The following is a 27,599-nucleotide window of genomic DNA, read 5'->3' as shown; positions in this document are numbered from 1 at the left end:
ACCACTTTCGGTCACTCCAGACCAATTTTCCATGAGATTCTACGGTTGTCAAAGTCTCCAGTGGTTTATCGTTAATAGTACCACCGGACAGTAGTTAACATTTCCGACTACTTGTGATTTAATGCATTATACTCATTTATTCTCTACGTCCGGTGCCAGACCCTACACCGTGCGTCAATGCTCTGAAGGTTTTCGTGCATTTCACTCCATTTCTCTGACGTTGTAACTTTCTGAAACACAAGGCCATCAACATCGAACAGCCTCTCTGCGCTGAGAGATTTATAATTTCACGTATCTACGCTTCGACTTAGTAACGATATGTCCCGTTTAGTAAGCACAAGTGACATTATTTGCACCCTGAGTCTTCTGTAAACTATTTCTATTATTTTCTTGTTAAAGTACCAGCTGTCTTCCGAGGTTGGTTGTCATTACGGCTAATCCTGCCTTTGACTCTGCGGATCGAACAATGCATCCGAGCCACTCTTTGAGAATCTGTAGCTATGATGTTCGTCGTCTTCCTACTGACCTTTACCCTACAACTTTTCGTCCTATTATGAGTATTGGAATATTTTACCTTACATATCTCATGATACGGCCTACATTTTCTAGTTATCTGGTTTTAATTGTGTTCCTCAATTCATTATTCTTTGGCGCGCCTTAGAACTTGTACACTGGTAACTTTTTATGTTGTAGGCTTTTTTCCACTCATCGAAATAGCGTCATTTGGAATGGCTCAGTCTTTTCTGTTGCTGTCTTCTTAATTCTCCCTGTCTCCATTAAATAGAACAGTGCCGGTATTACATAACATTTAATCGTTCGTAGTGTTGGTTGCAAATTTACATTAAAGTTGGTAAAAAAACGATCTCATCTTGAAAAAGGCAGCTCTAGGTTGTCCAGTTCCGATATTGATGTCCTGGGTCTGATCGAGATTATAATTGATTCTAGTTGTTCGAATAGAGGCCAGTTATTTCACGTAATCTGCTGTGTATTCCATGTGGTAAGTGACACAACGTCTATAGAATGAGTGCAGCAACATCTACGAGGGTTGCCCAGGAAATAATGAACCGCATTTTTTCTCTCAGCGAAAAACAATGCTACGAATGCGAAACGTTACGTATATATTATTTGAAGTCCCCTGCCGGCCGGTGTGGCCGAGCGGTTCTAGGCGCTTCAGTCTGGAACCGCGCGACCGCTACGGTCGCAGGTTTGAATCCTGCCTCGGGCATGGATGTGTATGATGTCCTTACGTTAGTTAGGTTTAAGTAGTTCTACGTTCTAAGGGTCTGACCACCTCAGATGTTAAGTCCCATAGTGTTCAGAGGCATTTTTTTAAGTCCTCTGAGTGAGCCGCCAAGTTTCTGTCACTTCCGATAGGTAGCGTAGTTGCAGTACAGTTTCCAAATAGCAACTATAGGTGGTATACGTTACAAGCAACATGCCATTATTGAATGTCTCGTATCAGAGAAAGGAACTGTGAGGAATATCCACAAGGGCTTGTCGAAAGCCAATGGAGCATCTGCTGTCGACAGAAGTACAGTTAGTCGCTGGGCACGGAGGGTGAAGTCATCAGGAGGCGGTTCGGCCGAGCTCCACGATTTGCAGAGGTCGGGGAGACCATCCAGGGCTGACACACCTGACCTCGCCCCCTCGGACTTCCACTTGTTTGGGACATTAGAGATTTTCATTCGTGGAAGACATTTTGAGGACGATGATGTGGTTATTCGCACAGTGAAGCACTGGCTCCGCCACCAGCACAAGGATTTGTACCGACAAGGCATACATGCCCTTGTTTCGCGCTTGAAGAAGGCCATAGAACGGGATGGAGATTGAGTGGAAAAATAGTGTGTGTAGATTAAACACCATTATTTCGTGTGTGAAATTCTCATTATGTTCAATAAAGAACTGTAGAAGAGAAAAGTTGTTGGAGAATGGAGTAAAGCAGGTGCACCAGCACACAGACTGGGACCAAAACATAAGGGCATAGAATTAAACTGTTTAGCATATGCTGATGACGTTGCACTGATCGCACAAGACATTACAGAGGCACACAAACAGCTAGATTTATTACAAGAGCATGCAGCAAAAATAGGATTACAAATTTCATTTGAAAAAACAAAATTTATGACTGACATCAAAGATGCACCTTCTGATCTCAAAATTGGTAATAACTACATCTCTCGAGTAAAAGAATTTAAGTATTTAGGTGAATGGGTTGCAGAAAATTGTAGTGAAAAGAAATCTGTCAGATAAAGAGTCCAGAAAATGGAGAGGGCGTACCAGTTAACAAAAAACGCTTACAACAAAAAGAGTCTCTCGCGGAACTTTGAAATTCGACACTACACAACAGTAATTAAACCCGAAGCTCTCTATGCATCTCAGACACTAAACATTCAACACAGAACACTAAAAGGGGAATTATAAGTGAAAGAACGTAAAATAATGAGGAAAATCCTAGAACCAAGAACTAAAGATGGTATGCATTATCAAAAACCAAATGCAGAAATATATAAAAATATCTCCAAAATAACAGACACAATGCGCATGAGAAGAATCCAATTCATGGGACATCTAGAACGAATGGAAGCAAACAGGTTAACGCACCACAAAATCCATACATTTTTAAAGAAAAAAACTACAATACCGAACTGGTACAAACAGACGGAAAAAGACCTGAGAGAATTAGGGTCTCCAAATCTACATGAGTGAAATGAAATCAGAAAAATCACAAACACACGGAGTTTTGAGGAAGAAGAGAGAAAAACTAAACGACATACGTGGTCTACGCAACGCAAGCTAGCCCATTCATTGCTTATGAAGCAATACTGTGCGAAAAGGAAGGCCTACAAATGTTGATTACGCGTGGTCCTAAGTGATCCATCCGCGAAGAAAACGAAAAGAAGAAAAAAAATGCGGTGCACTACTTTCTGGGCAACCTCCGCAGACACTGCGACCACTTATTCGACATTTGTCATTTTTAAAACAGAAGATCCAGTTCGAGCTTCTCCACCAAAGCCCCTCCAGTAAACAGATTACAGAATTCCATTGCACTATATTTCGCTTTGATGACACTACAATCGGTCAGAGACTGAGTGGAGAATTTTGATCTAACGTACTTTGAGCAGTACGTGTCGTTTGGATAACAGTTTGAATAATTTCTTAACTCTGTCCTTCAAGAAAATGGATGATAATCAATAAAAATAAAGAAAAAGTTTCTCCGTTCTGACTGAGAAAGACGCGAGCCAACAGCTGACAACAGTGGCAGGCTGTGCTGACTATGTGCAACGGGCGCAGCGCGGTCCAGCGGATATCGATGGCTGCCGGACGAATCGCGTGTTTGCGCTGGCTTTCGCCTCAAATATTTGCGCGTCCGCTAAGCTCAAACGTCAGCGACAGGCGGTCTCTATTACGCGACCACAGAGAGGTGGGGGGGGGGGGGGGTCGGGGTCTCTCTCTCTCTCTCTCTCTCTCTCTCTCTCTCTCTCTCTCTCTCTCTCTCCGGCTTGGGTGCGTCCCTTGCTGGCTGTCCGCCGAAATGTGGACCCCCGGGGCGCATGGGCCGAGGGTCGAGACGTAGCGTATTCTGAAGCTGAGGCATTTTTCAGAATACGGAGTTCTTTGGTTGTAACATAACATTATAGATTAACTATGGTGAGAAATAGTAGAAACACGTGCCAGGTATGTCATGACAGTATGATTTTTAACAATTCATGTGGAGAGAGAGGCGTTAGGGGTTGTGGCTTTTACTGCATGATAGGTGCATTTCGTACAGAATATAAAGAGGTGTATGCACCCAAGATGGCACAACAGACCTCTCTAGATGAGGCAACTCTGCCTGTTCCGCTGGTCACCAGATGTATTCCTAAGTCCTGCACATTCTGTGTCGCTCCAATACTTCGTCTGCCATCAGTGGATCCAGGGAAGACAGTATCATTTCATGTTCACTCTTGATCGCATGTGGAAACTACACTACTGGCCATTATAATTGCTACACCAAGAAGAAATGCAGATGATAAACGGGTATTCATTGGACAAATATATTACATTTTCATGCAGTTTGGGTGCATAGATCCTGAGAAATCAGTACCCAGATCAACCACCTCTGGCCGTAATAACGGCCTTGATATGCCCGGGATTTACGTCAAACAGAGCTTGGATGGCGTGTACGGGTACAGCTGCCCATGCAGATTCAACACGATACCACAGTTCATCAAGAGTAGTGACTGGCGTGTTGTGACGAGCCAGTTGCTGGGCCACCATTGACCAGACGTTTTCAGTTGGTGAGAGATCGGGAGAATGAGCTGGCCAGGGCAGCAGTCGAACATTTTCTGTATCCACAAAGGCCCGTACAGGACCTCCAACATGCGGTCGTGCATTATAATGCTGAAATGTAGGTTTTCGCAGGGATGGAATGAAGGGTAGAGCCACAAATCGTAACACACCTGAAATGTAACGTCCACTGTTCAAAGTGCCGTCAATGCGAACAAGAGGTGACCGAGACGTGCAACCAATGGCACCCCATACCACACGCCGGGTGATACGCCAGAATGGCGATCCGAATACACGATTCCAATGTGCATTCACCGCGATGTCAATAAACACGGATGTGACCATCATGATGCTGTAAACAGAATCTGGATTCATCCGAAAAAATGACGTTTTGCCATTCGTGTACCCAGGTTCGTCGTTGAGTACACCATCGCAGGCGCTCCTGTCTCTGACGCAGCGTCAAGGGTAACCGCAGCCACGGTCTCCGAGCTGATAGTCCATGCTGCTGCAAACGTCGTCGAACTGTTCGTGCAGATGGTTGTTGTGTTACAATCGTCCCCGTCTGTTGACTCAGGGAGCGAGACGCGGCTGCACGAACCCTTACAGCCATGCGGATAAGATGCTTGTCATCTCGACTGCTAGTGAAACGAGGCCGTTGGGATCCAGCACGGCGTTCCGTATTACCCTCCTGAACCCACCGATTCCATATCCTGCTAACAGTCATTGGATCTCGACCAACGCGAGCGGCAATGTCGCGATACGATAAACCGCAATCGCGATAGGCTTCAATCCGACCTTTATCAATGTCGGAAACGTGATGGTACGCATTTCTCCTCCTTACACGAGGCATCACAACAACGTTTCACCAGGCAACGCCGGTCAACATCTGTTTGTGTATGAAAAATCGGTTGGAAACTTTCCTCATGTCAGCACATTGTAAGTGTCGTCACCGGCGCCAACCTTGTGTGAAAGCTCTGAAAAGCTAATCATTTGCATATCACAGCATCTTCTTCCTGTCGGTTAAATTTCGCGTCTGTAGCACGTCATCTTCGTGGTGTAGCAATTTTAATGAACAGTAATGTAATTCTCGCCGTTTGTTATCTGAAACATACGGGTGACTTACAATGACGAAAAGAAAAACTGTAATACCAAGAAGGAGCCGTGTGAATTAAACGAAAGCAGATAGGCGTGTTTCTAGACCTAAAGGGTGGTACGCATTCAGATTTTGTGCCAGTCGCACAACATTGGCGCTAGTAGCACCACTATCAGGATGCAAATCGTATTTCCTTTAAGTACTGGCTGTAACGGTCGTTAGCAATAGTTGTCTTTGAGTTTGGACTTTATGAGCTGATATTTGTCAAGAATGACTTTAAGGTGACAAAGACGCAATTATCAACACCTCACAGAGTTCGAACGAGGTTGTATAATGTTGTTGTTGTTGTTGTTGTCTTCAGTCCTGAGACTGGTTTGATGCAGCTCTCCATGCTACTCTGTCCTGTGCAAGCTTCTTCATCTCCCAGTACCTACTGCAACCTACATCCTTCTGAATCTGCTTAGTGTATTCATCTCTTGGTCTCCCCCTACGATTTTTACCCTCCACGCTGCCTTCCAATACTAAACTGGTGATCCCTTGATGCCTCAGAACATGTCCTACCAACCGATCCCTTCTTCTGGTCAAGTTGTGCCACAAACTTCTCTTCTCCCCAATCCTATGCAATACTTCACCATTAGTTATGTGATCTACCCATCTAATCTTCAGCATTCTTCTGTAGCACCACATTTCGAAAGCTTCTATTCTCTTCTTGTCCAAACTATTTACCGTCCATGTTTCACTTCCATACATGGCTACACTCCATACAAATACTTTCAGAAATGACTTCCTGACACTTAAATCTATACTCGATGTTAACAAATTTCTCTTCTTCAGAAACGCTTTCCTTGCCATTGCCAGTCTACATTTTATATCCTCTCTACTTCGACCATCATCAGTTATTTGGCTCCCCAAATAACAAAACTCCTTTACTACTTTAAGTGTCTCATTTCCTAATCTAATACCGTCAGCATCACCCGACTTAATTCGACTACATTCCATTATCCTTGTTTTGCTTTTGTTGATGTTCATCTTATATCCTCCCTTCAAGACACCATCCATTCCGTTCAACTGCTCTTCCAAGTCCTTTGCTGTCTCTGACAGAATTACAATGTCATCGGCGAATCTCAAAGTTTTTATTTCTTCTCCATGGATTTTAATACCTACTCCGAATTTTTCTTTTGTTTCCTTTACTGCTTGCTCAATATACAGATTGAATAACATTGGGGAGAGGCTACAACCCTGTCTCACTCCTTTCCCAACCGCTGCTTCCCTCTCATGCCCCTCGACTCTTATAACTGCCATCTGGTTTCTGTACAAATTGTAAATAGCCTTTCGCTCCCTGTATTTTACCCCTGCCACCTTTAGAATTTGAAAGAGAGTATTCCAGTCAACATTGTCAAAAGCTTTCTCTAAGTCTACAAATGCTAGAAACGTAGGTTTGCCTTTCCTTAATCTTTCTTCTAAGATAAGTCGTAAGGTCAGTATTGCCTCACGTGTTCCAGTATTTCTACGGAATCCAAACTGATCTTCCCCGAGGTCGGCTTCTACTAGTTTTTCCATTCGTCTGTAAAGAATTCGTGTTAGTATTTTGCAGCTGTGGCTTATTAAACTGACAGTTCGGCAATTTTCACATCTGTCAACACCTGCTTTCTTTGGGATTGGAATTATTATATTCTTCTTGAAGTCTGAGGGTATTTCGCCTGTTTCATACATCTTGCTCACCAGTTGGTAGTGTTTTGTCAGGACTGGCTCTCCCAAGGCCGTCAGTAGTTCTACTGGAATGTTGTCTACTCCGGGGGCCTTGTTTCGACTCAGGTCTTTCAGTGCTCTGTCAAACTCTTCACGCAGTATCGTATCTCCCATTTCATCTTCATCTATATCCTCTTCCATTTCCACAATATTGTCCTCAAGTACATCGCCCTTGTATAGACCCTCTATATACTCCTTCCACCTTTCTGCTTTCCCTTCTTTGCTTAAAACTGGGTTTCCATCTGAGCTCTTGATGTTCATACAAGTGGTTGTCTTATCTCCAAAGGTCTCTCTAATTTTCCTGTAGGCAGTATCTATCTTACCCCTAGTGAGATAAGCCTCTACATCCTTACATTTGTCCTCTAGCCATCCCTGCTTAGCCATTCTGCACTTCCTGTCAATCTCATTTTTGAGACGTTTGTATTCCTTTTTGCCTGCTTCATTTACTGCATTTTTATATTTTCTCCTTTCATCAATTAAATTCAATATTTCTTCTGTTACTCAAGGATTTCTACTAGCGGTATGAAAAGCTGGTTGTTCCTTCTGCGATACTGCAGAAAGACTGGGCAGAAACGTAGCCACTGTACATGACTGCTGGCAGCTGTTGTCACGAGAATGTACGGTCGCAAGAAGACCGGGCTTCGGACGGCCATGTGGTACTACTGAGAGGGAAGACTATCGTCCCAGATCACATAAGAAACAGATTGACCGTCCTTACGGCGGAACAGGCAACCGTAAAAATAGTCTTCCCGTCGGTCAACAGATGTCGCAGGCGACGCTACAATGCTAACTGACCTGTCCATGTCGCGGAATTGGCAACGCTGTATCTTCGGTGACGTGAATTAGGCTGATTTGCGTTCGGCTAGAGCGCTGGGCGCGAAGTGCATTCGTCACACTGCTGACTGTAGCTCATGATCGGCTGTGGTTTTTCCCGAGTTTTCAATCTAAGAATGTAGATTGGCTCCTGTAATTCTACAAACCAAGTTTATTTCTCACAATCATATGCGAAACGAAATAAATGAAAAGTAACACACAAACATTTCTCGTGAGTTACTGTTTAAATGCAGACTGCATTGCAGTCGCAAGGGTTTTACACTCGCCTTCCATGCCGTCCTTTTCCTCTTTGCTATACAGCTCTTCCGATACGGATTATGGTGGTAAAAAAGAACTCGACGTGCAGGTTAACACTAGAAAGTTTTCAAAATCCGCACTCGGTTATGATGCGAATTAAGGCTGGACGTATTTCAGTGACAGTCATTTCAAATTTAAATTCTTTTACTTTGCATGTAACTTATCGTAAATGATATAAGAGTGGCACAAAACGATGAATTTTGGATTGTAGATGAAAGGGGGCTGCAAACGCGGTAATACAAAGTGAAAGCGTGTTTTTTGAGCATATTTTGGCGGTGTCAAGTTTGAAGGGCCACAGACGGCAAACCATAATTATGTTAAAAATTTACTTTGTACAGTTTAAAGATAACCCGCAAATATTCGCAACAGATGTACGCTTTTATCTGCAACACAGTTATTACTGTGGATATCCACACTCGCGCAGACCTGTTACTATAAGTAGTGTTGTTTTCAAGTGAAAGATGTGTGAGGATTATTAGCGCACAGATAAAAAAAATTAAAATAGGCAGCGTCTATAGTTGCATGTTATGGTCGTTCCCTTCTATTCTCCTCCCTTCATTCCAGTATAAACGCTTGTTCACAAGAATAAACGAATGGCAGTGAACATTGGCGAATTATCTATGAATACTCGTTTGCAGCAGTGTAAACGAGGTTTTACACTCGTTCACTTCGTTCGCTCTTGTATATGCCAGGATTTAGAGGGACCGATGACTTAGCAGTTAGATGACAGCCATTTATTTCACTGTTGCGATTTCAGCTCTAGAGCCATTTTCAAGTACAAAGGGAAAGGTAATGCTTCTTAAATTGTTTACCAAATGTTACCACACTATGCTTTGCATTTTGTTATCCATATGTTATACTGGCTTCAGTTTTCACATTGCACACAAAAATGCCTCTACACCCAAAATAATGATAGTGAAGTGAATAATCGGTTTTAAAAAAATCCAAATCGCAGCAAATATTTCATTTAAAAATTATATGATATGATTCTTGTACAGGAAGGGCTGCCACGTTATATCGAATATAACATCTACAAAATTTAAATAGGATCGAATGCTTATGGCTCTTTATTAATTCTTACTCGTAACTAATTTATTGATATACCTGAATTTAAAATCCTCTCGCGTAACCTTTCTTTATCTTTGACGGGAAATTTGAACATTTTTAGTTCAGGATTTGTTCGTCTACTCCTTCCACAGTTGATATACTCGTAGGTCCTCGGTATGACGACTCGATCCACTGCCACCGGTATGTCAGAAACAGCTGTACTTCACAGACGCCAAATAGTGGAAAGCTGCACGCGTTCGGCCGATGTTGCCACATATTTCACAGAACGGAGTGCCATCTAGTGGTTGATTCCACAAGTAAGGGTGTGACGCTGTTGCCACCTGGTGGCCGTTCCCTGACAAGGGTTGCCTGCTAGACCAAGCGGTCGGTCAATCTGTTTCTTACGTGACCTGGGCTATCGTGTTCAGGGTGTGGCTGTGGCGCATCGTACTTCATCTGCAGCGGCAATTTGAGCATCAGTTGGCACCACAGTGACACAATGAACTCATTCAAACTGGTTACTTCAAGGACAGCTCCGAGCCAGACGCCCTGTCCCGCGCATTCCACTGCCCTCATACCACCGCCATTTACGACTTCAGCAGCGTCAAGCGAGAACTCACTCGAGGACGGGGTAGAGGTCTGTAGTATTTCCTGATGACAGCTGGTTCTGCCTGAGAGCCAGAGTCTGGCCGTGTGTTGGTTAGGATGAGGCCAGTTGAGGGCTAGAACCCCACTTGTCTGCGTGCTACTCCTGGAGTTATGGTCAGGAGTTCGATTTGATATGAAAGGAGGAGCACTTTCGTGGATATCCCAAGCAACCTGACTGCAAGTTCATATACGAGGGTAATCCCAAAAGTAAAGTCTCCAATTTTTTTTATAAGTACATAGACCTGTTTATTTCTACAACGGTTTACATCAGTTTACAGCTTGAACATTTAGCTATTTTTCGACGTAATCACCGTTTCTGTCGATGCATTTTTGTAGACGCTGTGGCAGTTTTTTGTATTCCCATGTCATACCAGCTCGCTGCCATACTGTTCAGAACCTCTTTTTTCACCTCGTTTAGGAGCTGGGACCACAATTAACGCTGAAAGGTACTGTGAGACTCTGAAAAAACTCAAACGGGTAATTCAGAACCTGAGAAGAGGAGTGTTGAGCAAGGGTGTACACGTTCTCCACGACAAGGCTCGCCCACACATCGTTCGGCAAACCGTTGCTCTCCTGCAACAATTTCAGTGGAACATAATCACCCACCCACCGTATAGTCCTGACTTGGCAACCAGTTCACGAGGTTAAAAGGACATTTGGCCGGAAAGTGATTCAGCTCCGACGGCGAGGTGAAAGAAGAGGTTCATTACTTTCTGGACAGCGTGGCGGCGAGCTGGTATGACATGGGCATACAAAAACTTCCACAGCGTCTACAAAAATGCATTGACAGAAATGGTGATTATGTTGAAAAAGAGCTAAATGTTCAAGCTCTAAACTGATGTAAGCCATTGTGGAAATAAACAGGTCTATGTACTTATAAAAAAAAGGAGACCTTGCTTTTGGGATTACCCTCGTATCTGTCTGGTAATTCGAGCTGTTGTGCTACCGTTCATGAACAACATTCCAGGGGGTGTCCTACAGTAAGACAGCAGTCGCCTGCAAATCGCTGTTGTAACCCAACCCTACAGAGTGTCGACATGTTGGCCGTGCGGGATTAGCCGAGTGGTCTCAGGAGCTGCAGTCACGGACTGTGCAGCTGGTCCCGGAGGAGGTTCGAGTCCTCCCTTAAGCATGGGTGTGTGTGTTTGTCCTTAGGATAATTTAGGTTAAGTAGCATGTAAGGTTAGGGACTTATGACCTTAGCAGTTAAGTTCCATAAGATTTCACACACAAAATGAAATCGACATGTTGCCTTGACCTACTCGACCACAAGATCTGTCTCCAAACGACCACGGATGGGACATCATCGAACGACAATGCCAGTGTTATTAACAGCCAGCGCTAACCGTCCATGTGTTGACTGACCAAGTCCAACGAGCGTGGTAATCCTTCCCAGAAATTGATATCCAGCACCTGTACAACACAATGCATGCACCTTTTCGTGTTTGCATGGAACATTCTTCTGGTTACACCAGTTATTAATGAACCAGCATTTCACATTTGTAATGGCTTATTTCGCACTTACATTAACATGTGTTCTTCAAATGGTACTCACTTAAATATGTTATCTAGACGGATGTATCCCCAAAATTTCAATATTCTACATTAATTGTTGTTTGGTGTTGTGGTTAATTTTCTGCCAGTGGGTATCATGCAGTTTGATGCGATCTGCCACGCATTCCTCTCCTGTGCGCAGCCCCTTCATCTCAGAGCAGCACTTGCCCCTCAACTTGACAGGTGCCATGAGCCCCCTCTCATATTTCTATCTTACGATTTTCCTCTCTAATTGCACGCGGTGGAAAGTTGCTATTCCTTCACACGCGAACTTCCCACACAGCGTCTCTCGTCACCCGGGTGGTCCGGTGACAGGCGGGCACTGCTGATCTGGAAAGGGTAAGCCAACGGGTGTGGGGGAGTCGAGTGAATGCTTTCCAGACGCTGACATTGTCAAGAGGCACGCCCGCAGGGGCCTGAAGTGGCGGCTGGGCTAGAGGTTCCATTACTTCGCAGAAACTTAGCGAAAACACTTTCTGGCGGGCTACCAGCGAGGCGTGGGAATGACTTGTGTACCCAGGCAGTTGTGGCGGGCAAATTCCCGCGCTTTCTGCAAAATCGTAACTGTGATTGGCTTGCTCAGGGCATAGCTCCATGACGTAGCAAAATCGGCGCAGAAATTGGCGCCAAGGATCTCCATTCGTGGAATGGTAGTGCTCCAGCAATAGAGTGGAATTTTCCGCCGGTTTTCGAGTTGCTGATTGGAACGGTACACCACAGCCACTGTCGTGGGGGCGGGAATGTTCTGTGTTCGGTTTTGTATGGGTGCTCTTGTGGAGTAGTCGGCTGTCGCCTTTCAGTCGGAGTAGGTTACAAAACTGAGCTCTCGCTGCTCTGGACAGCCTGCCTTCCGTTGGCTGTCTAATATACTTTTATTTGATTGTAACTGTTTAACGAATTTGCTGAAGTTTCGACTTCAACGTAACTTTCCGAGTACAGTTGGCAATTGAGCGTTCTGCGTACAAGCGGCCTATGTTGTCTGTCTTGGGCAGTTTTGGCTAAAGTTGACTGTATTGGAGTTACTGTGTGACTTCGCTTGTGAAAATCAATCACTGTACCGTCAGTGATTGTGTGGCGAGCCTTCTTCGTCTCCCTCAGAGGCGCATTTGTATTGATAGGAAGTCTTTAGTCTGGAACAACCAGACCAGGACAATTTGTTTCGGGGTATACTCGCGACATTATCGTCACCACGACGGGATGTCGAAGCAACCAGCCATGGCTTCCAGTACGCCACATCGTGCCCTTGCAGCTAAGAAGACAGCGTGGTAATGTACGTCTGCAGCACCGGCAAAGCAGGCATTTTTGCTAGGCGATAATCAGAGCTCAGCAGAGCGCGCCTGTTCGTCTTTTCTAACTTTGTTCTATCTTGGCTGTTCATTGTCTGAGTTCTCACTAATGTAGCAGCAATTAATGTTGGGTTAGCTGTGTGTCTCTCTTAAGATTTGAGTTGCAAGGAATTGGCTCCACATACCACTTCGTCATAAACGTCACAATATAGTTTAGGACAACTTCGCCTTCACAGCGTTTATTTGAGTATCCAATTTGAGCCAATTTGATGTATTGTAAATGTTTCATGTGTTTTTGTTTATTATTTTGAGTTATAATAAATCGTATTGTTATTTTGGACAGAATTTTCATTCTGTTAATCGGCAGAGCAACCTTATCATTTCTCACTACGTTAATGAAACCTTCCTTTATTTAACTTATTTATCAAATTAAATTATTGCAGGTGGCAAACGCTTTTCTACTCCACTTGCAGGGTTGATTACAGTCAGTTCGCGTATCTTTTTAATCCATGAGCAACAGCAAACGTCGGAGTTAGAATAGGAGGGGCTTAGAACATTATTTACATATGTAGACTCTAGAAGAATTTAATGTTAAATACACTGCTAGCCTCGGCACCTCGCAAACTGTTTGTAGTATGTATTCCAGTCTGTCTTCCTCTACATTTTGTACCCTCTACTGTTTCCTTTATCTACATGGAAATTATTCCTCGATGTCTTATGTCCTATCATCCTCTCACTCTTTTTGGTCTGTGAGCTACATATATTTACTTGTTCGCCGACTCTGCGGAGAACCTTTTCATTCCTTATCTTACCAGGCTGCTTAATTGTCGATATTATTCTACAGCACTACATCACAAACGCTTCGATGATCTTCTGTTGCTGTTTTCCCACAGTCCATGGTTCACTAGCCACAAAGCAGGTTTATGCTAGTAGACTTCTCTTGGTCAGGAATGCGCTTTTTGTGTGAGCTTGTCTGAAACTCTGTCAGCTCCTCCGCCCTCTTTTACAAGACCATTATCAGAACGACAGTCTTTTTCTGTACCAGAAGCCTTCGGCTGCCACTGCTGATAATGTTTGTTCAAAATTTAAACATTGGCTAGATTCGAACTCCACATCCAGGACGTTCTACTTGTAAACGCTACCACTAGACCACGGTCTATATAATTAAAGTTAGTCTCGAGATGTAAGTAAACTGTGTGCATGGAGACGAAATCAGGCACGATCTCGCTGATTAACTCAATAAAGCCCCCTGATTTTTTGCACTACGATTTTTGACACAACTCGGCATAGAAGGGGCACACACAGTGATAAAAAACTAAGGGACGTATTGGGGCATCAGGGTTAGATTCTCCACACCGTACAGGGTATTTAAACCAGAGTTATCGAATTTCAAAAAACCTCTACCTTCCACATGAGCCAAGATAGAAATTTGGTATTAGGTGCCAGCGCCCACGGTTGCCGGCAAGGGTAACCATGGAGTATATAAAGGGACTTAACAATTTTTTCTTATTGATAAATGTATGGATAATTATTCGACTCTCGCACCAAAGATCCATTCGAAAAGTATTTCACACTGCCTGACAAAATAAGCTATACGCTCTTCATTAATTAGTTTTAGTATTAGTTACCTTTCGTTGTTCTCATGTCTTGGTGATAAGACGTGCTGTGTAGTTACTAGTTAAATTGCGCTGAATAATGAAATCAACTTCCGGAACAGAATGACTTTTCACTTACGATACCATGGATCCCAGCTCCTGTAACTCTGGAAGATTATTATTATTTTAATTTTGTATTTTAGATGGAGTCTACGATCTGCACGACGGCACTGCGCAACAATAGAGGTACATAAATATGTTCATCTCTGTCCCTGACCGCCCCGATAGTTGAATGGACAGTCTGCCTTCGGCAGGGCAACAGAGCGGACGCGTACGTGTTGACTTCGTGCGGCGCGCGAGCTCGCCTTGTTTACTTTCTGACGGCCGTTGCTAAAGTGCCGGCTTACATTGTACGATCCATGGCGAACCGTTACCGTAAATCAACACTCCGATTTACTTTCTGCAACGATTATGCCCGACCCAAAGCACTCGAGGTGGAGCGTTTTCTGCGAGAGGAAGTGAAGATCCCGGAGACCGATATTATCGGCATACATTTGTCCATCGTGAGCAGCACGGTCTATGTGAAAATCATTAACGACGCGGCGTGCGAACGCATACTACGTGAGAACAAACAGGGGCTCCGCTTCTGTCACGCTAATGGCAATGGGGGGGGGGGGGAGGTAACTGTCGACCACGCAGGCTTAGGTATGCGAACGATACGCATTTTCGAATTGCCATTCGAACTTCCAGCTGAAGAAGTCGTCGCGGCACTACGCCCATACGGCACAGTCCACGGCCACAATGCGGAGAAGTGGACACAAAATCGGACGTATCCTGTCCTAAACGGGGTGCGACATGTCACCATAGATCTCCGAAGCCACGTCCCGTACTACTTACAGATCGGCGCATGCCGTGCAATAATTATATACGACGGCCAGCCTCGGACCTGTTCCGGGTGCGGCAAAGAAGGCCACCTTAGATCCGAATGCCTACAACGGCGTATTACGCAACTTACAGCTGGCGTAGAACCACCCGCGTCGCAACCTACAGTGCTACCGGTGACCTATGCCGCTGCTCTAGCTTCTCCTACCACTTTGCAACGTCGCCCGGTCACCACAAACGACGCCACCAACGAGCCCGACCAGACACCGACGGAGAGCGCCTCGGATGACCCGCCGCCTCGGCCGGCCATTGACGCCGCTCCGAAGATGCCGGCGCAACCAGACGCTGACCCTGATCTCGGAAACACGATGGAGATCGACTCGCTCATCGTTCCTACAGCGGCCTTTCTGCCAGAACGACGCGACTCCCTTCCGTCGTCGGACACGGAGGGTCGCACAAGGAAACAACGTTCCCCGAAACTTCGCAAGCGAAGACGTCGCACCGTTTCCAGCCAAGAGGAGACGTTACAAGTCGAGGAGGACGTAACCGTCGACCAGCACGAGGCCTCAGAACCCGCTACTGCTGACGAAGACGTAATGAGCGCGGAGACATCTATCGGTGTGCCTGCGCCCCGTGCTGACGCTGAACTAAATCATGAACGTATCACAGGTGACACTACACCACGTACAATTACAACATCTTCTGCAGACAAAATGGACGATACACCAGTTTCCGCTTCCACGGCGTGGCACGAGGAGGAGGTCAAGGAGCAGGAGCCGTTACGGGACCCTGCGCTGTCACGGCCGCACCACTAATCATACTCTCTCCAGACTCCCCTGCGGGCCAGCGGGATAACGTTCCACTGCGACGCCCACACCCTTGCGCGGACGACGGAGTGGACCAGCCTCCAGCAATCCGACACCAGGCCTACCGGATAGCAACCATCAACACCAACAACATCCGTTCCAGGGTGAAAATCCTCCTTATGCAGGAGATGTTCTGGGCTTCGGACATTGATTTCGCCCTTCTGCAGGAAGTTCACTTGGCTAGTCTCCCGCATGTCAATGGCTATACCGCCCACGCCTCCGCGAGTGATTCTATGGGCCGCGGGGTGGCCATCTACGTCCGCCACGGGATTTCTGTGACCGATGTCGCCTTCCTTCCATCAGCTCGGGGCATGGCACTCACTGCCATGGGGACACGCATCATTAATGTCTACGCTCCCTCAGGAACCGACCGACGGCATGAAGGAGCCCAGTTTTATTCCGAGGAAATCGCTCCCCCGTTTTTAGGGCGTTATGACCATTGCCTACTAGGAGGTGATTTTAACTGCGTTCTGCATCCTAAAGATCATATTCCCCACTATACTACATGCCAGGAGCTACGTATAGTGGTGCGAGACCTCCTGCTTCACGATACCTGGGAAGTACAACACAGCGACATTTCTGGCCATACCTTTCTTACAAGTCATTCCGCAAGCCGACTAGACAGGATATATGTCTCACAGGCTCTTAGATCTGCGATACGGGACGCCGAACGCTGGCCGCTGGCCTTTTCCGACCATTGCGCTTACATCTGTACGGTCCTCCTTCCGCCGCAATCAGTATGGCGCAGCCGTGCGCCATGGAAACTCAATACCTCACACTTGCATGACCTGGCGTGTCGCCAAGTCACTGAAACGTGGACAGCCTGCGAACGAAGCCTTCCCCGCTACCACTCGACATTGACATGGTGGTTGGACTGCGCCAAGCCGGCGATCCGGAGGACACTGATGAGATACGGGAAGGACATGGCCGACTGGCATCGCACCACTGTTGACTTCTATTACGCGATTCTCCGAGATCTGGATGCTCAACGGCCAACCCCGGACAACCAGTTGGAACGGCAAAGAACTAAGGCGAAGATAAATGCGCTGGCACGCCGGAAACTGCAAGGGGTCGTGATACGGACACGGCGCCACGATCACGCGGATTTAGAAATTCCATCCATGCATGATATAGTGTCCGACAAACGAAGACGTCGTCGGCAGATCATCAGCACTCTGACCACGCCTCATGGAACGCAGGTGACCACTCAGAATGACATCGTCCACGCATTCGTCGAGCACTACCGTCGTACTTATAGTGATGAAGACGCTGAAACTGCAGCAGACGACTCCATTTTGCATTACGTCATGCGCACCCTCCCCCACACGGAGACGGATGCTTTGACAGTGGCGGTCACGCTAGACGAAGTCAACAACGCAATCGCCAAGGGTGCAGTCAACAGATCGCCCGGCATTGACGGCTTACCGATTGAGTTTTACCGTACCTTTCGGGACCTCATGGCACCACGGTGGACGACTATGTATCAAGAACTGATGACATCTGACCAAGCAATCCCACCCGCCTTTGCTGAGGGCATCATCATACCAGTCCACAAACCAGCCCGTGGTTCGATGGTCACGAGTTACAGACGGCTCACCCTACTGAATGCCGATTACAAGATTTTCGCGCGCTTACTGGCAATGCGGCTCCGAATTACACTCCCTCATATCCTCTCGCCAGAGCAAACGACGCCTGGCGGACAGGTTAACATACAGACTGCCACAGGGGAATGCCGCGACTTAATTGCGATAGAGGCAGCCTGCAGGCTCCGGGCAGCGGTCGTCGCTATAGACTTCGACAGCGCCTTCGATAAAGTGCGTCATCGTTTCCTGTTTTCGGTGGCAGCCCGAATGGGCATCCCCCCTCCGTTTCTCGACGTCATCCGGCGTCTTTACGACAGTGCCAGTTCACGTGTCCCAAGTCAATGGACGTTTAGCAAGGCCGGTACCTAGCTGCCGTTCGATACGACAGGGGTGCCCCCTCTCTACCCTCCTGTATGCAATTGCCCTTGAGCCCCTTATTGGGGGCTTGACGACCAAGCTCTCTGGCCTCACCCTACGCCAACACACTTTTCTCTGTCGGGCATATGCTGATGACCTCCTCCTCCTCATTCGCTCCGGCCCTGAGACTCGGGAAGTCCCCGAATCGGGGTGATATGTTACAATACAGCATCACCGGTCTATTGCGGTCTATCTGTGTTGGTGAGCCAGTAAATTTCCACTGTGCAGCGACTGCGTCACTGCAATTCGCTTTGGAGGTGTGGCGGTGGGACTTGTAGTCCCGTACCACCCTCTGACGGTGATAGTACTACATGAGTCAGGCAGAATTTATTGCCTAACATGGGCAGGTGTGCTGCCAACCAAGTCTAATTACCTATTACTTAAAGGACAGTTAATGAGAAACTCGACTGCGAGAATTGACGGTACGCCCGTTCTTCGGAGACGAGAAACGCGCTACTTGGGAATCATCATAGATGAAAGGTAGAACTTTGCAAAGCACATAGAAACCGTAACCCAGAATGCCCTACAATTATTAAATAACCTGATTTCCATAGGACACACGAGATTCCACCTCCCGCCTCATTTAATCAAGCTCTATCACAACAGTATAATGACGTCAATAGTGGGTTATGGCTCGGGAGTCTGGGCTCACAGGCTCACGAGGGTGGTGCCTGCCGTGACGGTGAGGAGAGTACAAAGGAACGTGATATTAAGGTCCGTGGGAGCTTATAGAACATCTCCAGGTGGAGCCCTGCTAATCATAATGGGGCTCTGTCCCTTAGATATAAAGAAAGATTAGGGAACAGGCTGCATGGTACTGGGCCAAAAAGAATATTATCACCAAGGTAGAGGAAATTATGGGGACACCAGTCAGGGAAAAAGGGGAGGTAAGGGAAAGGGGGGTAGATCTATGGCAGGAGATATGGGAGTCGGACGAAACTGGTAGAAGAACCTTTCAGTTCCTACCAGATGTCAGGGAAAGACTGAAAATGAAGTATTTCGAGCCAACTAGGGGATTGTTCCACTTTCTCACCGGTCATGGCCCATATCCGACTTATCTAAGTCGGTTTGGGAAAAGGGCGACGCCTGCGTGCGACTATGGCGCACCGGAGGGTACTCCTGACCATGTGGTTTACGAGTGCCCCCTTTTCGATGATGTAGGCAGGACATTAAGACGACAACTACCAAATACAAATACCTATGACCTTTTAAGACAAGAGGAGACCTTTCAGAGACTGAATACCGCTAGCAAACGAGGTATCACAAAAAGTATTAAAAACACTTTTGAGAGACCTTCATGCCTAGTTAAATAGAAGTCACCGACTGCGACCACTGCCCCAATCCCATACCGCCTTTTCGTGGATAGGTCGACTCTACAGTTGGAATCCGCCACGGCCAGGTCCAGGGGGACTGGGGTGATCCCGAATAGTGACAACGCACCGATTACGACGTAGAATAGGAAGTAGATTTAGTCAATTAGAATAGGATAGTAAATTAGGAACCTGCAGCGATAAACTATCCCTTGCCTGCCCTGTGCCAGGGGCACGCTCATAGGGATTAGCTCTATGAGAAAGGCATCTAAGTAGGTTTATATTATTAACACTGGCACAACTGTAACGCTGCAGGCAGTTAGTACTAACCCTTTGTAGTAACTAGAAATCATGCTAACTAGTAAAATAAGAATTAGTCTGCCTAGTAATAATCGTAAAACTGTCTGTAGTTAAGTAAAATGTAGAAGCTGCTATTGTATAAAAACTAGAAATATAGGACCCACTAATCACTAAGGTGGTGGGTCAATTTTGTATAATTATTATGTTATGGAATAAAGAATTTAAAAAAAAAGTTCTCCCTCTGCCAACTGCAATTGGGCGCAACCTTCAGGCGGCTTTTGGCTATTATCTCACGGCTGGTTCAATGTTTAAAGTCCGTTATGAGACACTTACCCTGCCCTCACGGTATGGTGGCGTCGGGCTCGTCAATGTCCGTATGCGAACTGCAGACTTGTACATGAGTACCATGAGAAAACAGTGGACGGGCCAGGGTACATCTCTAACACGCAGCTTGCTTGAGGTCCTCCTTCTTGCTTCCACCTCACCACCGGTGTCTGTCGGCCATATCGTGCCTTATTTGTCTCATATTTCGACCTTTTTCGTCGACTACAGTTACATACATACCAGTCTCCCAGATACACGCCCACCTAGGACTAAGGATTTTTAAAGCCTGTTGCTGCGCTGTGATCCCCGGAATGTGATGGAGACCAAACATCCCTCCATCCAGTGGCCCATAGTGTGGACTACCGTCCACCAGCCCTTCCTCCCTACGAACGTCCGGGCACTGTGGTATCACATAGTCAAGAGGAAATTTGCCACGAAGCAGCGCCTGCACAACATTGGCTTGTCAGAATCCCCTCTTTGTCTCCTTTGTCAGCAACTGGACACTGATAAACACCGTCTGACATGCGCCTCATCGCAAGATGTATGGCGCTTCGTGCAGCAAATCATTGCCTGCTATCTCCGGAAACCACCAGACACAATTGAACCTCGAATGTTTCTATACCCGGAGGACCGACATTTTCCTGCCGCCAAATGTCATGCTATTACGTGGGTCAAAGGGTGGGCGGTCGCTTATCTCTTTCATGAGGGACCTAAATCCCGCCTCGACTTCTGGACCTATTTACGAACAGCCCATGCAGCTCTCGAAAACACGCCACGTTACCGAACATTATTTGCTAACTATCTTCGAGCGGTCTTTGTTAGACCTCCATTGAGTTGGGGGGTGCCTGGCTCAGAGGGCACCCACCCCTCCTCCCCCGGTGGTGTCTGAGTTTCAACCGCCTACGATCTATTCTACTTCTGACCTCCGCGGATGGGAGAGCGCGTCGCAGATTGCGCGGATTTTATTTGTTTTTCCTTTTCCTTTTTCCTTTCTTTTTCTTTAACCAGAATTTATATTTCTTTTCTCTTTCGCATATGTGTTCCCATAATTTCATGCTATTTGTGAATCTTACAAAAACATATGCAAAAAAATAAATAACAACGCCTTCCAGTACTGTTGATTCCTGTGTCTCCCACTTCCCTAAGCACCACAGGCTCGGTGGCGGTGAAGGGGACACTGTGGCCAGGCCTCAGGTTTCGACGCCTACCCACTTTGCCCCCCGAGCCCCCACCGGTCCACTACATAAAAAAAGGTGGTTCTAGCCGCTTTTTCCAAAAAAAGAAAAAAATGGTCAGCGTGACGGACTGCTGTCCGAAGGGTCCCGGGTTCGATTCCGAACTGGATCGGGTATTTTCTCAGCTCAGGGACTGGATGTTGTGTTGTCTTCATCATCATTTCATCCCCATCCGGCGCGCAGGTCGCCCAACGTGGCGTCGAATGTGATAAGACCTACCCTGTAAGGGGCCTCCGGGACAATGACGACGCCAATCGCTCATTTCCATCTCTTTCCATTCATGGCCGGCAACGTCAGTTTCAATATTTTGGTCATATTTTCCGCGGCATTCAGAGCCTGCAATCTTTCTTTCCATTTAATTAGGAAGTTCGATAATTTTCTTTCTGAGACAAATAAATGCATTTAACCACAATTCTTTTCGCCAAGGCCACGGGGAATGATGGTACTTGGAATGTACGGTGCCTCTATCCCGATCGTGCGTTCGCTTGCATTTGAGTGCGTAACAACGTAACTATACTCATGATCCATTTGCTTTACAATATTAATTCCTATTTTGAACCACTCACTCGCGAATGTATATGGCCTCTTATTTTGTGTGGTCAGTCGGGTGTATACCTTAATAACGTAACTTTTAATATTCAGTGGCTTAGTTTCCATAATTTACCTTTGCCTGTGTCACAAGGGCGCTTCACGCAAAATATTTAATACGCGACAATCATATTCTCATTTAAAAATTACTGTTACATGTTATTCCAGTTGCGTACGAAACAAAAATAAATTACCGAAAGCAGGGCGTTTACACAGCTTTTTTTCTTTTTTTTAGTGTTTCTTAACATTTGTTAAAAACATTTTACACACCTAAATTCTATACCTGTTGCTGAACTTTGCATTTGGGGCACTCGTATACACCTGCCAAAATTTTTCTCATTTTCTCCACGCGTTATTTTTGACATACTATACCACATTCACAGACAATTCCCACAAAAACATAGTCTTTGCGCAGGTGACAGTTTGAAACACAATCTGCATATGCTTCAGCAGTGTATGGTGCCATTTCAGTAATGGTGTGAACACCTATGTAGATCTTACCTTCCTTTTTGCTCCATCACTACTCTGTGTGCATCAGGTCTAATTAACGATCACGCAGCTACGCAAGACATATTTCATCTTCTTTTTCAACAGATATCATTTCTTTACAGCTGTGAAACATGATTTTCGTCGACATTTCGTCACTGCATCGCCTATAGAGTAAACCAGGATTTTTCCTCTATGATTTCATGTTGATCGAAGTATACAAAGCTATAAAACTCTTTTTAACATAACTTTTTTTGAAGCAGTGCTTTCGACGAACAACAAACAAAAATACACTGTTGTTAGTGTAAGGGAGTGATAACGGTTGAAGTTACAAGAAAAAAGCGAAGGAAATTTTCTGTAACTGTAGAACTATTAACCGGTATCCATGTGACACCATGGGTTACCAAAGTGTTCCAAAACGTTGTGCATAAAAGCGCAGTTTTCCCGAAGCTCATACCTCGTCTTCTTTTGGTGATTGAAAGGTGGGGTCAAGTCTTTTGGATACTCATTGGGCTAGAGGCCACTTATATACTCAACAGAAGGATGGTTTTACTGCAACCATCCTACAGTAGAGGATCGAAGTTTGAATATTACTCACTTCCTTCAGATTAGGGGTATGGAGCAGATAGGTTGATACTTTTTGTGTTAGATGTAGTCTACTATGTGCCTTGAAGTTCTGATGGAGGCACCATTTAGTTTATGCGCCATTCCTCAAGAAAACCGTAAAAAGCGTTTTCACCATTTTGACTCCATCAGCAGCTGATATCTACATGTCTAACAGCAGAAAATTTCTCTAATTTTATCGGTATATTCCATAGGCACTCTTCCCGTTGCCAAAAATCTGTATCAGCAAAACCAAGCCTGGAATTCCAAGACGGCTATGCTCTGCAAATGGGTCTAACTTTTGGGATATATTCTGAAGATCCCGATGTCTAACAGAATTGAAAATTTTCCAGATGTATTTATCCGTTTCGGAGGTACAGAGGTTCAAAGTTACACTACTGGTACACGTAAAAAACGCACACAAAATTTGGTGTGAGGCAAAACCTAGTTTGTAAAGTGACATAACATGGACAAATATGTTGCAAAGTGTCTCCATCATCATCAGAACATGGAAAATCCATGTTGCAGTACTGAAGTACATGCAAAATAGTTTTGCACGTAGAATACCGTCTGAGATGTAAAATTAGCTTGCTTTATTTCAGTTTTACATAAGCAACCTATCAAAATTTTTGTAATCCATAAAGTTCTCTTTTAAAAGAAGGGAAGCAGCGAATAGTGTTCCCAATGGGGCTCCTGTTTAAAAGATTCTGACTGAAAAGTGGGGTTTCAGTTTCCTCATTCGACCTTCCTCAGCAGCTTTAAAAATTTCCCCAGAAACCATGGTGTGAGTGTATAGTACTTTTTATCCTCAGAGAGAAGTAGACAGTGGCAGTGGGGAAGAAACGGAAAGGTAATAAATACTGGAAAATAGTGAGTGGTGGCATGAGCCCCTTCTCATATTTCTATCTTATGATTTTCCTCTCTAATTGCATGCAGTGGAAAGTTGCTATTCCTTCACACGCGGACTTCCCACACAGCGTCTCTCATCACCCGGGTGGTCTGGTGACAGGTGGCACCTGCTGATCTGGAAAGGGTAAGCCGACGGGAGTGAGGGAGTCGAGTGAATGCTTTCCAGACGCCGACATTGTACAATAGCGGCTGAGACACGCTCACAGGGGCCTGAAGTAGCGGCTGGGCTACAAGTTCCGTTACTTCGCAGAAACACTTTCTGGTGGGCTACCAGAGAGGCATGGGAATGACTTATCTACCCAGGCAGTTGTGGCGGGCAAATTCCCGCGCTTTCTGCAAAATCGTAACTGTGATTGGCTTGCTCAGGGCATAGCTCCGTGACGTAGCAAAATTGGCGCCAAGAATCTCCATTAGTGGAATGGTAGTGCTCTGGCAATAGAGTGGAATTTTCCGCCGGTTTTCGAGTTGCTGATTGGAACGGCTAACCACGGCCACTTTCGTGGGGGCGGGAATGTTCTGTGATCGGTTTTGTATGGGTGCTCTTGTGGGGTAGTCGGCTCTTGCCTTTCGGTCGAAGTAGGTTACAAGACTGAGCTCTCGCTGCTCTGGTCAGCCGGCCTTCCGTTGGCTGTCTAATATACTTTTATTTAATTGTAACTGCTTGACGAAGTTGCTGAAGTTTCGACTTCAACATAACTTTCCTAGTACAGTTGGCAATTGAGCGTTCTGCGTACAAGAGGTCTATGTTGTCTGTCTTGAGCAGTTTTGGCTAATGTTGACTGTATCGGAGTTACTGTGTGACTTCGCTTGTTAAAATCAATCACTGTACCATCAGTGATTGTATGGCGAGCCTTCTTCGTCTCCCTCAGAGGTGCATTTGTATTGCTAGGAAGTCTTTAGTGTGGAACAACCAGGCTAGGATAATTTGTTTTGGGTTATAGTCGCGACATTATCATCACCACGACGGGACGTCAAAGCAACCAGCCATCGACTCCGGTATGCCATATCGTATCCGTGCAGTTAAGAAGACAGCTTGGTAATGTACGTCCGCTGCACTAGCAAAGCAGACATTTTTGCTAGATGATAATCCGAGCTCAACAGAGCGCGCCTGTTTGTCTTTTCTAACTTTGATCTGTCTTGGGTGTTCATTGTCTGAGTTCTCACTAATGGAGCAGCAATTAATGCTGGGTTGGTTGTGTCTCTCTCTTAAGACTTGACTTTCAAGGAATTGGCTCCACATACCACTTCGTCATAAATGTCACAATCTAGTTTAGGGACAACTTCACCTTCACAGCGTTTATTTGAGTATCCAATTTGAGCCAATTTGATGTATTGTAAATGTTTCATGTGTTTTTGTTTATTATTTCGAGTTATAATAAATCATATTGTTATTTTGGACAGAACTTTCATTCTGTAAATCGGTAGAGCAACCCTATCATTTCTCACTACGTTAATGAAACTTTCCTTTATTTAACTTATTTATCAAATTAAATTATTGTAGGTGCCAAACTCTTTTCTACTCCACTTGCAGGGTCGATTACAGTCAGTTCGCGTTCCTTTTTAATCCATGTGCAACAGCAAAAGTCGGAGTTAGAAGAGGGGGGCTTAGAGCATCATTTACATATGTAGATTCTAGAAGAATTTAGTGTTAAATACACTGCTATCCACGGCACCTCGCAATAGTACAAAATTGTAGTGGTATAGAATGAGCGAAGGAGGCAATGGAAGTGTGAGGGAAGAGAGCGACGTAGTGACAGTGAATCGTAGTTAACAGCGACAGAATAGTGCTAGAAAAATGACAAAAAAAACGAAATAGTACGACTGAGAGAGGAATTAGCATAAAGAAAAGGTGCAACTTGGTGAGAGCGAGTGGTAATGAGAGACAGTCTATGACAATCACATCGAAGGAGCGGGAGCTAGTGACAAATAGTTGAGGATGTAGGTTGTAAGTGCTACTCTGAGATGAAGACAGCAGCAGTGGAAAGGAATGAATGAGATACACTACGGTGACGAAAGCCGTGGGATGGCGATATACATATATGCAGATGGCAGTAATATTGAGTACGTAAAATATACATTGATGGTGCTGCCATTTGTACCCAGGTGTTTACCACTCTCGCCCTTCGTGACGGGTGACGACAGCTACAGTAGTGAAGTTACTGGTCTGTAAGGGTTTCCTTCAGACAGACGCTGTATATTTAGCGGTGAGAAGAGTCCAGGTGTTGCAAGAAAACTTGGAGCTCACCTTTCCCGTGAGGCCAAATGACGAACGTATCGTCAAATATCTGTAAAAGACAGTTGGTTTTAACTATGACGACCCTACTGCCCTGTTTTCAAAGTCGTCTGTGCACATATTGGCCATCACAGGTGACAGAGGACTACCCATCACTCTGTTCATAGTAATGTCGATAAAGAACAAAAGGTGTGGATGTCAGAACAAAATGAAAAAAGTTTGGTGCAGTGGCAGAGTCTTCGTTTGCAGTCTGGTCATTCATGTGAAAAGATTGCCGACGTTATTATGGCCGCACGACGGGAATTAACACACTTTGAAAACGGAATGGTAGTTGGAGGTAGGCGCATGAAACAATCCATTTCGGAAACCGTTAGGGAATTCAATTTTCCTAGGTCCACCGTGTCAAGAGTCTGCCGAGAATACCAAATTTCAGGTATTACTTCTCACAACGGACAACGAAGTGGGCGGCGGCCTTCACTTACCGACCAAGAGCAGCGGTGTTTGCGTAGAGTTGTCAGTGCTAAAAGACAAGCCACATTGCGTGAAATAATCGCAGAAATCAATGTGGGACGCACGACGAACGTATCCGTTAGGAAAGTGCGGTGACGTTTTACGTTAATGGGGTACGGCAGCAGCATCTCTCCTGGGCTCGCGACCGTGTCTGACGGACCCTAGACGAATGGAAAACGTGGGCTGGTCATACAAGTCCTGGTAAGAGATGATGGCGGGGTTCAAGTGAGGCGGAGACCCCACGAAGCTATGGACACAAGTTGTCAACAAGGCACTGTGCAAGCTGGTGCTTCCTCATAATGGTGTCGGCTACGTTACGCGCAATGGACTGAGTCTTGTGGTCCGACTGAGGCGATCAATGACGAAAAATGCTTACGTGCTGCTACCTGGAGACCATTCGCAGCTACTCATAGACTTCATGTTTATGGTTGACAATACGCCATATCACTGGTCCATAGTTGTTCGCAGTTGGATTGAAGAGCATTCTGGACAATTCAAGCGATTGATTTGCCCATCAAGATCGATCGATATGAAAGTCATCAAACATTTATGGGACATAATCGGGAGGTCAGTTCGTGCACAAACTCCGGCACTGGCAACACTTTAACAATTATGGACTGCGTGGGTTGGGTTGATTAGGAGGAGGAGACCAAACTGCGAGGTCATTGGTCTCATCGGGTTAGGGAAGGATGGGGAAGGAAGTCGGCCGTGCCCTTTCAAAGGAACCATCCCGGCATGTGCCTGAAGAGATTTAGGGAAATCACGGAAAAGCCAAATCAGGATGGCCTGACGTGGGATTGAACTGTTGTCCTCCCGAATGAGAGTCCAGTGCGAGAGGTAGCGTGGCTCAGTATTTCGTCAGGGGACTTCCAACGACTTGCTGAGTCCATGCCACGTCGGGTTGCTGTCTGCTGTCCTACGCCGGGAAAAAAAGGAATCCGACGCTATGTTAGTAGGTATCCCACGACTTTGGTCACCCCATTG

The sequence above is a fragment of the Schistocerca cancellata genome, chromosome 6, assembly GCF_023864275.1.
Source record: "Schistocerca cancellata isolate TAMUIC-IGC-003103 chromosome 6, iqSchCanc2.1, whole genome shotgun sequence".
In the NCBI taxonomy this organism is placed as follows: domain Eukaryota; kingdom Metazoa; phylum Arthropoda; class Insecta; order Orthoptera; family Acrididae; genus Schistocerca; species Schistocerca cancellata.
Note: the sequence above shows the minus strand (reverse complement) of the source record.